This window comes from Cebus imitator, unplaced genomic scaffold (genome assembly GCF_001604975.1).
Source record: "Cebus imitator isolate Cc_AM_T3 unplaced genomic scaffold, Cebus_imitator-1.0 Scaffold42, whole genome shotgun sequence".
Lineage (NCBI taxonomy): Eukaryota > Metazoa > Chordata > Mammalia > Primates > Cebidae > Cebus > Cebus imitator.
In genome coordinates this window covers 7,371,374-7,385,421 of record NW_016107357.1, presented here as the reverse complement: position 1 = coordinate 7,385,421, position 14,048 = coordinate 7,371,374, and the positions used below count along the sequence as shown (strand labels likewise).

The following is a 14,048-nucleotide window of genomic DNA, read 5'->3' as shown; positions in this document are numbered from 1 at the left end:
GGTCTCAATCCCCTGCAGTGCATGTTCCATGGGACAGGCCAGGTTGGGGGTGAGGGGCTCAGATTTGTATCATAGATAAGGTATGAACCTCTGGGTTGGCCACACACAGATTCCCCAGCTTAGAACGCACATTGAGATGCATCTGCCATGTAGGGCTATTCTAAAGGTATGCTTAAATTACTGCTGTAAATAATCTGCCCTATAGACCCTAATGTGATATGACTAGCGTCCTTAAAGAAGAGAAAAGTAGGACACTTACACACAGAGGAATAATCCCGTGGAGACACAGTGGGAAGGTGGCCATCCACAAGCCAAGCAGAGAACCCTCAGAAGGACCCAACCCTGCCGACACCTTGCTCCAGCACTTCCAGCCTGCAGGCCTGTGAGACAATGAACGCCCAGGTGCCATGATATGGCAACCCTGGCTGACATTCAGCTGCCAAAGGGCCAGGAGAAGGGGATACAGTGTCCTCTGAAGATTCTTTCTCCCAAGACAGCAGTTTCAACAGTCTTTTGAAGTTGAGACAATGCCTTTGGTCAAAACCTCTTAGCCCATTTTTGACTTGGAGGATGGGAATCAGTGGAGAAGATGGTAGTCAGGCGAGAGAAGATAACAGGGCCCATACTCATGAGGCTAACAGTGGATCATGGGAATGGCTATGCCCGGGAATATCAGGGAATGGTGCCAAGCTTGGTCTGAAAAACTCAAAGACGTAGAAGTATTCTGGAGAAAGTAGGGAACCATGTCTTTAAGCCCTAGAGCACGGAAACATAAGGACTCCTAGAAAAGGCAGGGATTTGGGGATGAGAGGCAGATTTGAATCCAGACCCTGCATTTACTAAGTGACCTCATAGCCCTCCAAGTCTCAGCTCCCCATCTCCACATCACAGTGGTGTGGTAAGAATAAGTGAAACACTTGTAAAGCACGGAGCACACGTAAAACAGGTAGCAGTAACCGTGGAGACTGTTCTACTCATTCATTCATTCATTCCATCAGCAAAGCACTACTGGCTACGTGCTGAGCTGGCTGTGGGCAGAGCCCCGCACAGTGAACAAGATACACAGTTAATGCCCTTACTCATCTTCTAGTGTCTGCTAAGGAAAGCATGTTTTTGTTTTTGTTTTTTTTTTGAGACAGAGTTTCACTCTGGTTACCCAGGCTGGAGTGCAATGGCGCGATCTCAGCTCACCACAACCTCCGCCTCCTGGGTTCAAGCAATTCTCCTGCCTCAGCCTACCGAGTAGCTGGGACTACACGCGCATGCCACCATGCCCAGCTAATTTTTTGTATTTTTAATAGAGATGGGGTTTCACCATGTTGACCAGGATGGTCTCAATCTCTTGACCTCGTGATCCACCCACCTCGGCCTCCCAAAGTGCTGGGATTATAAGCACGAGACACCACGCTGGGCCGGAAAGCATGCTTTTTACAAATTATTACACCTTCTGAATCCCACCTACACCCACCTTCCTTTTAAAACCCAGAATATGTGTGCTTAAATACGTTATCAGTAACTCAGAACAATCCAATATTGGCAACTGGCATCACCACTATCAAAAAACACGTGAAGTACCAAATGGCATGTATTAAAGTCTAGCCTATGCAGAGAATTCTACAATTCCTCTCAGAAGACATAGAGTTTGTCATTTATCAGTACATCCTGTCTAAGTGACTCCTTTATTTGGTTCCCACCAGGACACGAGTGGCACTGGTGCTACCTTATGCTGGTGTGCTGAGTGGTAACAGCAGTGATGTCACCACCAAAGGCCACAATAGCAGTGCTGTTCTTGCTGCATGCTCCCCGCCTACCTCCTTGTGCTATAACCAGTGATCATTGTCCTCCAGAATCTCATCACTGCTTTGACCATTTGGCTGATACAGAAAGGAAACAGGATGGCTTTTCTGTCTCTTTATAATAATGGCACTTTGCATTTGTATAGCACATTTAACTTATTCAGTGCATTTTCTTGTCTACTGCCGGGTCTTATCCTAATGAAACAAAACTCCATGTGTTGTGTAATTGTCTGCGCCACAGAGACGGCTCAGAAATCAGAGCCAGTGAAACTCAGTTCTGGAGGAGGACCAATGCCCCAAATTGCTTAAGGAATAACAAGTCCCATAGAAGTTACAAATGGAGCCAGCATGATAACTCGGTAATGCAGGTTTTCCGTGGGGAGAAGATATGTCTATAGCATGCGAATTAATTCAGCACAAGCCGGGAGCTCAGAGGAATCCTCTCTTGTTGTTCCCGTGTGGGTACAGGCTGGCACGGTTTCACCTTTAGAGAGGGCAGTAGGAGCTGAAGAGAGTGAGAGGCAGAGCCAGGGTGACGTTACCAAGAGTAAGAGGCTATCAGGATTTCGGAAGATTGGCCCATTTTGTGGCCTAGAAACAGGACCCAGAAATGTTCCTTTCTTCTTTGGCAACTTAGAAAAGGGCAAGAATGAGTGCCTGGAAGGGTGAGCATTCTGGAGGCTGAAAAACAGAATCTTTACTTCTCATCACATTCTAGAAAAGGAAGCATCTGGAAGCAGAGTTCCCACCATGAAAAACACGTGGCTCGTGGATTACTTGCAATGAGTCATCCCACTGGGCTGACCATCTCCCTGGAATTTGGGAAGTAACTCCTTCAGTCCACTCTGGCACCTGTTGACAAATCACTGCTTTTACTCTGCTACCATTTTGAAAATTGTGGCTCTCTAAATCATACCTTAGAGAACAGAGAAAGTGAAAACACCTCCCCACCTGCATGATTCTCCCACTCAGTCAGCCTCAGCTTGGCTACACATTAGAATCATCTGCAGAGCTGTTAAAAAAATAAATACCCAAGCTGCACTTCAGAAATCCTGGGAGGTGGGGCCCAGGCAACAGTATTTTTTAACCTCCACAAGCAATTCCAGTGCACAGCCAAGGCTGGAAACCAGCGCTCCATGTCCACTGCAATGCTCACCCACCGGGCACTGAGGGTACTCTGAGGTGACAAGCTCGTCACACCTGTCATGGACTTTCTCTGGTCTTCTCCACATACTGTTACCCCATGCTCAGCAGTGAGAATTCCAGCTCATGCATTAAGAAAATCATAGCCCATGGCATTCTGTGGTTGCCAGCCTCATGTTGGCTAATTCTCGTAGCTAACTAACATGAATCTGACACCATGCTAGGCAAGGTAACAGGCGCAGAAACCAGAAGGACAGGATCTTGTCTTCATAATACAACTGTAAGACATGCGTACAGGCAACTATCATATAAGGTTTTAGGTGATCGGGGCTTTGAGGGACTCTCAGGCAGGAATGCAGAGAAAAAGCGAGATTTCTTTTAGCTGTGCTGAGCATGTCTTCACAACTGACACACACACACACACACACACACACACACACACACACACACACACATTTATCCCCTTCAGCATATAACAACCGACTATGTACATGGTAGATGCTGAATGAATTTCACCTCAATGAATGAATACATTCAGATTGGTACCTACTAGATTCCCTCAAAGTCAACACCCAGCACTTCTCAGCTCCCCACAATCCACACCATGCTCAGCCTCCTCCAGGTCCCATTTAATATCATCCAGCCTATGACACCTCATCTTGCTCCTCTCTCACCCACACTCCTGCCCCTAGCCTTCCATAGAAGTCACAAATGGAGCCAGCATGATAATGGCAATGCAGCTTTTCCATGGGGAGAAGATAACGCTGGAGCATGCGAATTAATTAGCACAAGCCAGGAGCTCAGAGGAATTCTCTCTTGTTCCTGCCTAGGTACAGGCTGGCACGGTTTTACCTTTAGAGAGGGGCACACAGGGGCTGTGTGTCCTGCACAGGCTGCTCTGCTGACCAGCCTCCCGAGACAGATCTGCAGCTGTCCTCCGATGTCCACACTCCCATTTCTCTGGAATAAAATCTCTGATGTTTAGCTGAGCACACAGCCCCACAGAATTAAAACTAGATTCTGCCATTTGCAAGTGATGTGTGTGGCTTCTGGGTCACTCCCTTCAAGGAAATGGCCCTTTTCCTCTTGCCCCCTCCAACCTGCTACTTGAAAGGAGGCCATGACGTGACGTCCTCACGGTCCACATGTACAAGGAAATGCCCTAAAGATGACAGAGCTCCAAAGATGGGAGCAGCCTGGGTCTCTAGACAGCTTTGTGAAGCCGGTCCCACTTACCCGTGCCAGCCTGGACAGGCGTCCCAAGGCAGAGTGAGCCCCACCGTGTTTCAGCCACAGTTACATTGGCTCTCTGTTACTCACAGCCACAAACCCATATCCCAATATGCTTTCCTGCCTCCCACACACTCCGCAATCCCAGAGTTCCTTGTTACATTAGTGAGAGGAGAAGGATATTACAAAAACCCAAATTGTTTCTGTCACAACAGTCAATGATTTGGTGACTTCTCACAGCAAAACTGCCAAGAGTCCATAGATCTTTACTGCCGAGAAGGTCAGGCTGTGAAAATCTGCTCTGCCTCTGCCCATGAATGCAATAAGGGAACAAGCCTCCTTTTATCTGATCCACGTGGTCTGTGGAGACTACAGGGGAGGCTAAGCAAATTATCCTTCCTTTCACTGGCCCTGCAGAGATTGGCCCCTAGGGTAGTGGTAAGAATCTATAAAGTTATGGAAAATAACTGACCTCTATGAATGTAAGGAATTGGAAGCAGCAAGGTATGAGGACTGTGAACATGGACTCTGGGACCAGACCTATGAGCTGGGTGACCTCGAACAAGGTATTGACCATCTGGTGAGCAGATAATTTCACCCAACTCACAAGGTTGCTACCAACTCACAGGGTTGCTAAAAAGGTTCAGTTCACAGCAGTTCCAGGCCTCTCTGTAAACCTACTCAATCTGAACTTCCCAGGATTGAGGGAATAGTTAGGGCTCTTCAGGACAACAGGGGTGTGTGTGTGTGTGTGTGTGTGTGTGTGTGTGTGTGTGTGTAAAGAGAGAGAGAGAGATTTTAAGGAATAGGCTCATGCAACTGTAGAGATTTGGTTAAGTCCAAAATCCATAGAGTGGGCTGGCAGGCCAGAGACCCAGGGAAGAGTCAATGGGGTTGAAGTCTGAAGACTGACTGCTAGCTAAATCCCCTCTTGCTCAGGAGAGCTCAGTCATTCTGTTCTAGTAAGGCCTTCAACTGATTGAGTGAGACCCACCTACAGAAGGGAGGGTAATGTGCTTTACTCAACGTTCAATTTATTTTTAAATTTTATTTCAATAGTTTTTAGGGTACAGGTGGTGTTCGGTTACATGGCTAAGTTCTTCAGTGGTGATTTCTGAGATTTTGGTGCCTCCAACACCTGAACAGTGTACACTGAACCTGATGTGCGTCTTTTATTCCTCACCTCCTCCCACCCTTCCCCCTCAAATCCCCAAAGTCCATTATATCATTTTTATGCCTTTGCATCCTCAAAGCTTAGCTTCCACTTATAAGTGGGAATATATGATATTTGGTTTTCCATTCCTGAGTTTCTTCACTTAGAATAATGGCCTCCAGTTCCATCCAAGTTGCCACAAAGGCCATTTTTCATTATTTCATTCTGCTTTATGGGTGAGCAGCATTCCATGGTGTGTATATACCACATTCTCTTTCCACTTGTTGGCTGATGGGCATTTAGGTTGGTTCCATAATTTTGCAATTACAAATTATGATGCTATAAACATGTATGCGTCTTTTTCATATAATGAAAGTCCAGTTTAAATGTTAATCTCATCCAAAAAATATACCCTCATGGAGACAACCAGAACAATGTTTGATCACATATCTGGGCACCGTGACCTAGCCGAGTTGACAGATAAAGTTAACTATCCTGCGTGGATAGAAATCTACCTTTCAGAGTCTGTATATTTAATCATCTATCCAGATTCAATGTGAGGCACAGCCAGGTTTAGGGACCCTCTCAATGATGCATCCTAAGGTCATTGATCATTTTAGGGTTTCTCCTCCTGCTGCTATGAGAGCTGTTGGACTTCTTTACCTTTTGGAACTGGTTGTGACAGCCACACATTCCTCTCAAAACCAACCTTCTACTGTGGCTCAGGCCAGGAAGGTTCTCTCCACACACAGCCAGGACATAGCAAAAGTTGTGGAAATGCTCCTCAAGCCAGGGCTCAGCTCATCCTGGGCTGTCTGCAAAGGAGCTGGCAGCATCTGCCTGCTGTCAGCTTCTCTGGGTGGAAGCTCTCCTACCTCTCCTCTCCCCCTCCACAGATCCAGTTCTCCAAACCCTGGGGAGCCAGCCTGGAACTGCTTAGGAGTCACCAGAACATTCACCAAACACTCAAGTCACCATATATTTCCCAGAGTGTTTCTCTACCCTGGCTACCCATGGGGCATTTTCAAAATACAGGTAACTGGACCCTCCCAAGAACTCCTAGAGCAGAACTTCTGGAAGTGATTCTTAAGCAGATATACGTTGAAACGTATCCAGGGATGATCTTGCTATGCCCCAAAATTAGAAACTACCAGTTCCACTAATGACAAATATTGGAGACCAGCAGACTCTAACACGTGCTACTTCCAGATACGATGCTAGCACAGGAATTTTCACAATCAAGGCAGTAAGGTCTCACTGAGAATATCCATGCCCTTTGCCCTTAACTCTGTAGTCCCCCGGCACACTGACCAAAGCTCAGAAAAGTGCTTGTGCATTTCCACTTCTTCTCTTGCTTCTCTACGACACCCTGAGAACAAGCCTCAGATAGCTGATGAAGAATGAGATGTGGCTGAGGCTGAATGAGATGAGCTAATGGCCTGCTGCCCAGCAGATACATGAATGAGCTCCAGACAAGACCAGAAGAACATCCCCCTGCCCAAGCCCAGCCAAGAGCAACAGAATTGACCACGTGACCCATGGACTCGTGAGAAATAAATGGTGGTTGTTGTAAGCTGCTTTGATACCTTATTATCAGGGCAATAGAGAACTACTGAGGATAGGACCAACCAGCTACTCAGATCTCCAGTGAAAAGCCAGTGCCCATTTGTTAGGGATTTGTTTGTAAAGTCCTTCAGTTCGCCTGCTGCAGCCCAAGGGTAGGAGTAAGGTGAGGACACGTCCCCTCCAACTTCTGGTTCAGCAACCCCATGACTGCACCACTGTTTATGCATCAAGGAAAATGTTCTATCTTTCCCTCTGACTAACAAGGAGTTTGCCATGGAAAGTGTCTGAAAATAAATTATACATGAGACACGGTTTCTGAACTAGTTACAAGTTTTGTTCCAGGATATTTTTACTTTTCTTCAAATATTCCCTCCAGGGGTGAACTACCCTACCAAGAAGTTAAATGGAATTAGAAAAGAGCCTAAAAAGAATCCACTCGGACCCATCAACAGTGAGCCAAGCATCTTATAGGGTCCCTGAGGCCCTATGTGGTTTCAATATCTGTATCTTCCCTTTAAAATAGCCGAGCCACGTTACTGTAGCAGTGGTCCTTAAGGAGCATGTTTTTAAAAGAGCCAACAATCTCCCCTATAATGTGGTGATCAGAAATGTGGACTCTGGTCACATAGGCTTGCCTTGAAATCCCAGCTCTACCACTTAAGAAATAGGAGACTCTAGGATATATACTTAACCTCTCTAAGCCTCCATTTCCTCATCCTGTTAAATGTGGCTTTTAATAGTGACTACTTCATGGGGTTGTTGTGAGATTAAAGGATTTAATACTTTTAAAGGCATAGAGTAGTCAGCATCACTATTTCTGTGCTTTAGAAATCCCCCCAAGAAACAGAAAATTCTGGTCTGGAAAACTTCTGCATCAAGGATGGTCTCTCCAAGGCACTCCACACAACTGCCTCTGAATTTATATGTCCCTTTTTGCTGTATCATGTCCCTCAATTAAAATATGCCATTCCCTCCAGAGCCCTGTAGAAAGAACCATATTAACAGCTAAAAAGAGCTGAAATCAAGTCAATCCCTGTGGCAAGGAGTGCCAGTAATTAGAAAACAAAAAAAGGCACCATCTTCACCATTCCTCCCAGTTGTGGTGGTGTTTCTAGAGACAGGGTCTCACACGGCCCCAGGCTGGAGTGCAGTGGCATGACCTTGGCCCACTGCAGCCTGAACCTCCTGAACTCAAGTGGTCCTCCCACTTCAGCCTCCCTCCCAGTAGCTAGGACTACAGGTGTACACCACTGTGCCTGGCTAATTTTATTTTATTTTATTTTTTTTATTTATTGTAGAGATGGGGATCTCACTATGTTACCCACACTGATCTCAAACTCCTGGGCTCAAGCAATCCTCCTTCTTCCCAAAGTGCTGGGATTATAGGCACAAGCCACTGCACCCAGCCCTTCCTAGTTGTTAGTACCTGACAAATACTGTGGACCAAAGCAACATGAATCTTTCTCTAGGTTCTGGTTTATAAATGTACTTAGTAGCCCACATTTAGGTCAAAGAAATTTAGACACAGCTTGAAACCATTTATTTGTAAATTATAGAGTCAACAAATGGCTAAACTCTGGCAAAGAATAACATCACTTGAAGAAAAAAGTTTTCCCCTTATACAAGAGCCACATGCTTACAGTATCAGTTAGCTGTTGCCATAAGAATGTTATATAACAAATCATTCCAAAATCCAGTGCCTTAACACAATAGCCATTTATACTTGCTCACACATCTAAAGCATGGCTGGCAGTCACTGGCTCTAGCAGGCTTGGCTCTGAGCTACAGGTGGGCTCAGGTAGGTTCCCCACGCCTCTCATGCTCCTTGAACCAGTGGATTGGACTTGCAAATGACAGAATTTCAGAAGGAAGAACAGAAATAGCCAGTGACTCTTACAGACTCAACACACACTCCCACGCCTGCCCACTTTGCAGTGGACAAATCCTGTCACCTGGCAGAGCCAAGTATCAGTGGGGAGAGGAAATATACTCTGCTTATAAGAGGAGGAACTGCAAAATCATATAGCAAAGGTCACGGAGACCAGGCTAAGCTGCCTCAGGGGCATGTGATCTATGCAGCTGCACAAGGCCCTATGCTGGGAAGGGCCCCACCTCTGTTTAAATGTTTGGCATCATCTTCTGACATGGAGCCTCACATTGCCATTTTCACGAGGCCCTGCCAATTATGTAGACGGTTCTGGGCAGAGGGGAGGGTAAGGAAGCATTAATAATAATGCAATCTCATTTAACAAAACTGACTTTTCACTGTGAAAGTGTCATATCCACTCCCCATCTCCTGCAACCCCTGCTTTCAGAACCACATCATAGAATCTCTGCAGTGGGTTCAGGCTGCTACTGGCAGCCTCACTTCACAACATAACTCCTCCGTAAGACAGAGCTGTGGCTCTGGGAAGCTTGAATGAGGAAGAGACGCAAGTGCCCATTAGTGTCAAGGGAACGCCTGTGGTCCTATCACCACTGCATTTCCGGTACTAAACCTGGAGCACCTGCCCCTTCCCACCAGGCTCCCCAATGAACTCAACAGCCCACTCACCCCAAACCCTACCCACACATCCTCCCCCTCCATGTCATGATGGGAAGGCCCAATGAGAGAATGAAAATAATCCATCCACTACAGCTTTTTACATCTACAAATGTCAGGAAAAACCTGCAGTGGGACTGAACAAATTCTTGGGTAAATTAGGACATGAACTGGAGAATCACAGAATTGTCAAGCCATAAGGGACATCCCAAACTATGCAACTAAATGCACCCAACATTGGGGAGGCTCAGTCTAACTCAAAATCATCTCAGACATGAACTTGTCTAACTTCATCTAAGGGGCCAGGCGCAGTGGCTCATGCCTGTAACCCCAGCACTTTGCGAGGCTGAGGCGGGTAGATGACCTGAGGTCAGGAGTTCAAGACCAGCCTGGGCAACATGGCGAAACCTCATCTCTACTAAAAATACAAAAATTAGCCAGGCATGGTAGCACGTGCCTGTAGTCGCAGGTACTCAGGAGGCTGAGGCAAGAGAATCACTTGGACCTGGGAGGCAGAGGTTTCAGTAAGCCAAGATCATGCCACTGCACTCTAGCCTGGACAACAAAGAGAGACTCTGTCTCAAAAAATAAAAACAAAAAAACCTAACTTTGTCTGAGAAATGTGAACATTTCACAACCAGTCCCAAAGTTTGATGACCACCATTCATGACGCAAGTTTCTCCTTAGTCTCACACTGATCATTGGGGCTCACACTTAACTTAATTTCCTTGACCCACTCGCTAAACTTGCAGATGCAACCGGAGTCAGCCTCCTCCCCACGAGAACCCTTTATGTGCCTGCAAGCAGCAGTCGCACCAACATCTGCCTTCCAGGATGCTTCCTGCTCCCAAACCTGTACTTTGTAGGGGCCCCACAGAGCTCATGACATGCTCTGGTGGAAAGAGCTGCTCAAGAGGCAAGTGGGTCTTGGCCATAAAAAAATGAATCATGAGCACAAGTTGACACAGGAATCCTGCCGTTCAGACAATTACCCAAAGAACACATTTTCTGATAATTACAGAGCTAAACTTGGATCCACTTTGAAAATCCCTTCCTTTCTCCCAAGAAAGCTGAGGAGGTGGTTTAACAACAATCAGCTGCTGAGATGCATCACATTCTAGGGTGCTTAGGAGGCTAGTTCCAAGAAATTCTTGGAAGGTGCAGTTCCCAGAAGGTGGTGCTGCTAACTAGACCCATTAACCCGCCCCACCATCCCCAACATGTGCCCACAGCTTGGGAATCTGAACTCAGAAGCCCATGCAAAATGAGAGAGACAGGAGGGAGGAGGCCCAGGCTGGCCCACCTTGTGATGCTGCTCAAACATTAAATGGCATTTACCTAAGAAAATGAGAGGGGATGTTAAGAGGGGGTGCAGCCAGCCAACGATTATCTTGACCAGCCTCAGTACCAAGGGTGTGCATAGGGATATTATAAAGGGTTTTAGGTAGGAGTTAAGGGTTAGGATGGTAATAATAATATTTAATATGCATTGCACACTTATGAGCCAGATATATTATATTATCTCACTTAATTCTCACACACCTCTATGAGCATGGTACTGTTAATTTTACCCCAGTTTAGTCACACTGAGGCACACACTGTGGGTTACATAAATAATAAGGGCAGGGGCAGGATTTGGAAGTAGTAGAAGTTTACATACTCACTTTTATATTTGGAAGGTTACAAATATAAAGATCCCAGAATTGGCTGAGAGCAGATATTAGGACCATTGAAATACAGACTACAAGGGGGCAGAAGGTATAAGTATTACAGAAGAAAATTGGACAGAAGAAACTGTAGGTTAGAGATCGTCTGTGTCAATCATGAATCCAAATATTAAGTTAAACTCAATTTTTAAATACAAATCTTATATAAGGAGTAAATGTAATAAAATGTGTAAATTTTGTACTATGTCATGGACCCTACTGAAATGACGAAATGGAAAGATTATTGACTAAGCCAGTGTCCCCAAGAAGAAGGATTTAGATGACAGAAGTGCCAGAAAGTTGGTACTCATTCACTTAGTAAATACTCAGCACCTTCAACGGGCTATGCATTGCTCTACATTCTCTGCCATATGCCATGATGGTGCATGAAACACAGCTGCTGACCTTCCAGAACTGGCATTCTAGTGAGAGGAGACAGACCTGCATGCCCAGGACCTAAATGCCTTTGCGAGAATAGTGTTACCAACTTAAGCTACATAACACGTGAGCTACAAGACCTCACAGACTAGACAAAAGTATCTATAATTTGAAATTACATTCAGAAATAAATGATGTTGAAATCATCCATAAAATTGGATCCTCATAAAAAAAAATAAAACAAAATTGCTCAGTTTTTAATAAAAGCATAAGCTTTAAACAGAAGTATAACTAAGCATTAACCAGCTTCCCCTACAGCCCATCTCCTTATAGCCGCTTACTGCTTGAAAGTCCCATCGCCTCTGTCACAAGGTCCTAACTTCTATAGATAACATCTGTAACATTAAAAAAAACACTCAAGTTTCCCATTTGAGATATTTTCTAGATCCTGATTCTACCAGGCCCACCGGTACCAGCCAGTCTGTGAACTCCCTCCAAGGAACTGACTCAGTACAAGAACAAAGTTTCTACATCCTTATGATTTTCTCTCCCATGCCCTAACCAATCAGCAACCCCCAGTTCTTCAGCCCACCACCAACCAAAATCCCAGCCCAAAACTTCTTAAGGAGGCAGATTTGAGATTCCCTGGTGCCTCCTTGTTTGGCTGCCATACAATTATTAAGCTCTTTCTCTGCTACAACTCCTGCTGTCTCAGTGTATTGGTCTGTTATCATGCAAGGGTACAAAACTGGTGGTCCTGGTACGAAGCTGATGGTCCTGTAACAATTATGACATCACTGAAAACAATCTCAGGTATCCAGGGCACACAGAAGAACTAACAACCAATTGTTAACAGTAGATGTGCTTAGAGCAAGAGAACTGGAGAAGGAAAAAGATTCCACAAATAAAGAAAGAAGGCTGGGCTAGGCATAGTGGCTCGTGCATGTAATTCCAGCATTTTGAGAGGCCAAGGTGGGAGGATCACTTGAAGCTGGGAGTTTGGGACCAGCCTGGACAACAAAGCAAGAACCCATCTCTACAAAAAATAAAAAAGTCCGCCAGGCATGGTGGTGCATGCCTGTAGTTCCAGCTACTCAGGAGGCTGAGGCAGGAAAATTGCTTGAGCCCAGGAACTCAAGGCTGCAGTGAGTTATGATTGCACCCTTGCACTCCAGCCTAGGTGGCAGAGCAAGACCCTGTCTCAAATAAATAAAGTTGTAGGTACATGGCTCATTTCTGCCTTGAATTAGTGAAGAGGTGCTGGCTACTACAGTGCCACTCCCCATGGGAGCCAGAAAACTGTCAGCTGCAGAAGGTGTGATCGCGCAATCACAACACCTTCTTGAAGTCACTATTTCATGTCCTCTGATGTCCATCTTTTCTCCCTGGCATTTTCCATAACCAAGAGCAGCAACTACATGTGACTTCCCAGAAGCTGCAGTAGAGGCAGTGGCATGGGAGAAAGGAGCATGTGCAAATGAAAGGGTCAAAAGGCAGGAAAAGGTACTTAGAGTACAACGTTTCTTGGAGCAAAATGTCTCAGTTTATTGTTTAAAGAAACTTATGCAAATGATATGCAAATTTGCAAAAAGTAACGCTAATCCTTGCATAGTGTGCTTACTTTCATACCCTTGACTCTGACCTTTAAAAGGTCCAGGGCTGCAAGGCTGTGGACCACAGGACCTTGGCCATTGCCTGCTATCTGACCAGAGTCAGTTGTCAAGAAGTATAAAAGGATCAGCAGGGCTAAAAGGTGATGGATATGGAACATTGTTCTGCCTAAGAACACAGGATGGTATATTCAGGATGGGAGAAAAAGTGGCAATTTAGAGTCTGAAAGGCAAAACTTTGATTTTGTTTTGATCTATTCTATGCCACTTAGGTGTCAAGTCTTAAAGAACAAACCAGAGACTATAAAAGCACGGACTGGAGCAGGTTATGAGTATCTAAGATATTATCTGGAAAAATAATGTATAAATTTATGAATTCATATTATGTTATTTTCCTAATAAGTCTTTATTCCTTGGATTATAAATATTTTCATATATAGGTTTTATCGGAGCATATTTCCCTGCTGTATCATACAAGAGATGGGATTTTAACACACTGACTTTCTTAGAAGATATTAAAGGACAAGTAATTAGCCAGAAAAATAACTGGCTTCTTGATTAAGCTCTCTCTCAATGAAAGGTATCATTACCGAAATACCAGAAAAAACTTTAAAAGCTTACAAAATAGTTTCCCCTCCACCAGTGTTGGCATGACATTTTATTTCTGTCCTATTCATATAAGGCTCAAAAACTCCTTTTGGGCTGACAGGTGGCTTTCTTATAGCCTGTGTTCATCCAATCTGTACAGAGGTTAGGGATGTCCTTTGGTTATTTACCAGCAAGTTGCATTCTCCACATTTTGCGGCAAAAAGCACACACTTTCTTGACTGGAAGGAGACACAGGGGCCCCCAGCTATGGCACAGAGCTGTGCTAAATACTAAGCTGGAACTGTGTGTGCCTACATGTGCTTCCTGAATGAGTCT

The 14,048-nt window shown here is 45.1% G+C and overlaps 1 protein-coding gene across 3 annotated transcripts in view; it reads right to left on the bottom strand.

Annotated features, from left to right (window-relative positions):
• Nucleotides 1-14,048, bottom strand: part of CNIH3 (cornichon family AMPA receptor auxiliary protein 3) — a 287,496-nt gene that overhangs the window by 40,240 nt on the left and 233,208 nt on the right. The gene's annotated exons all lie outside the window — the stretch shown is intronic.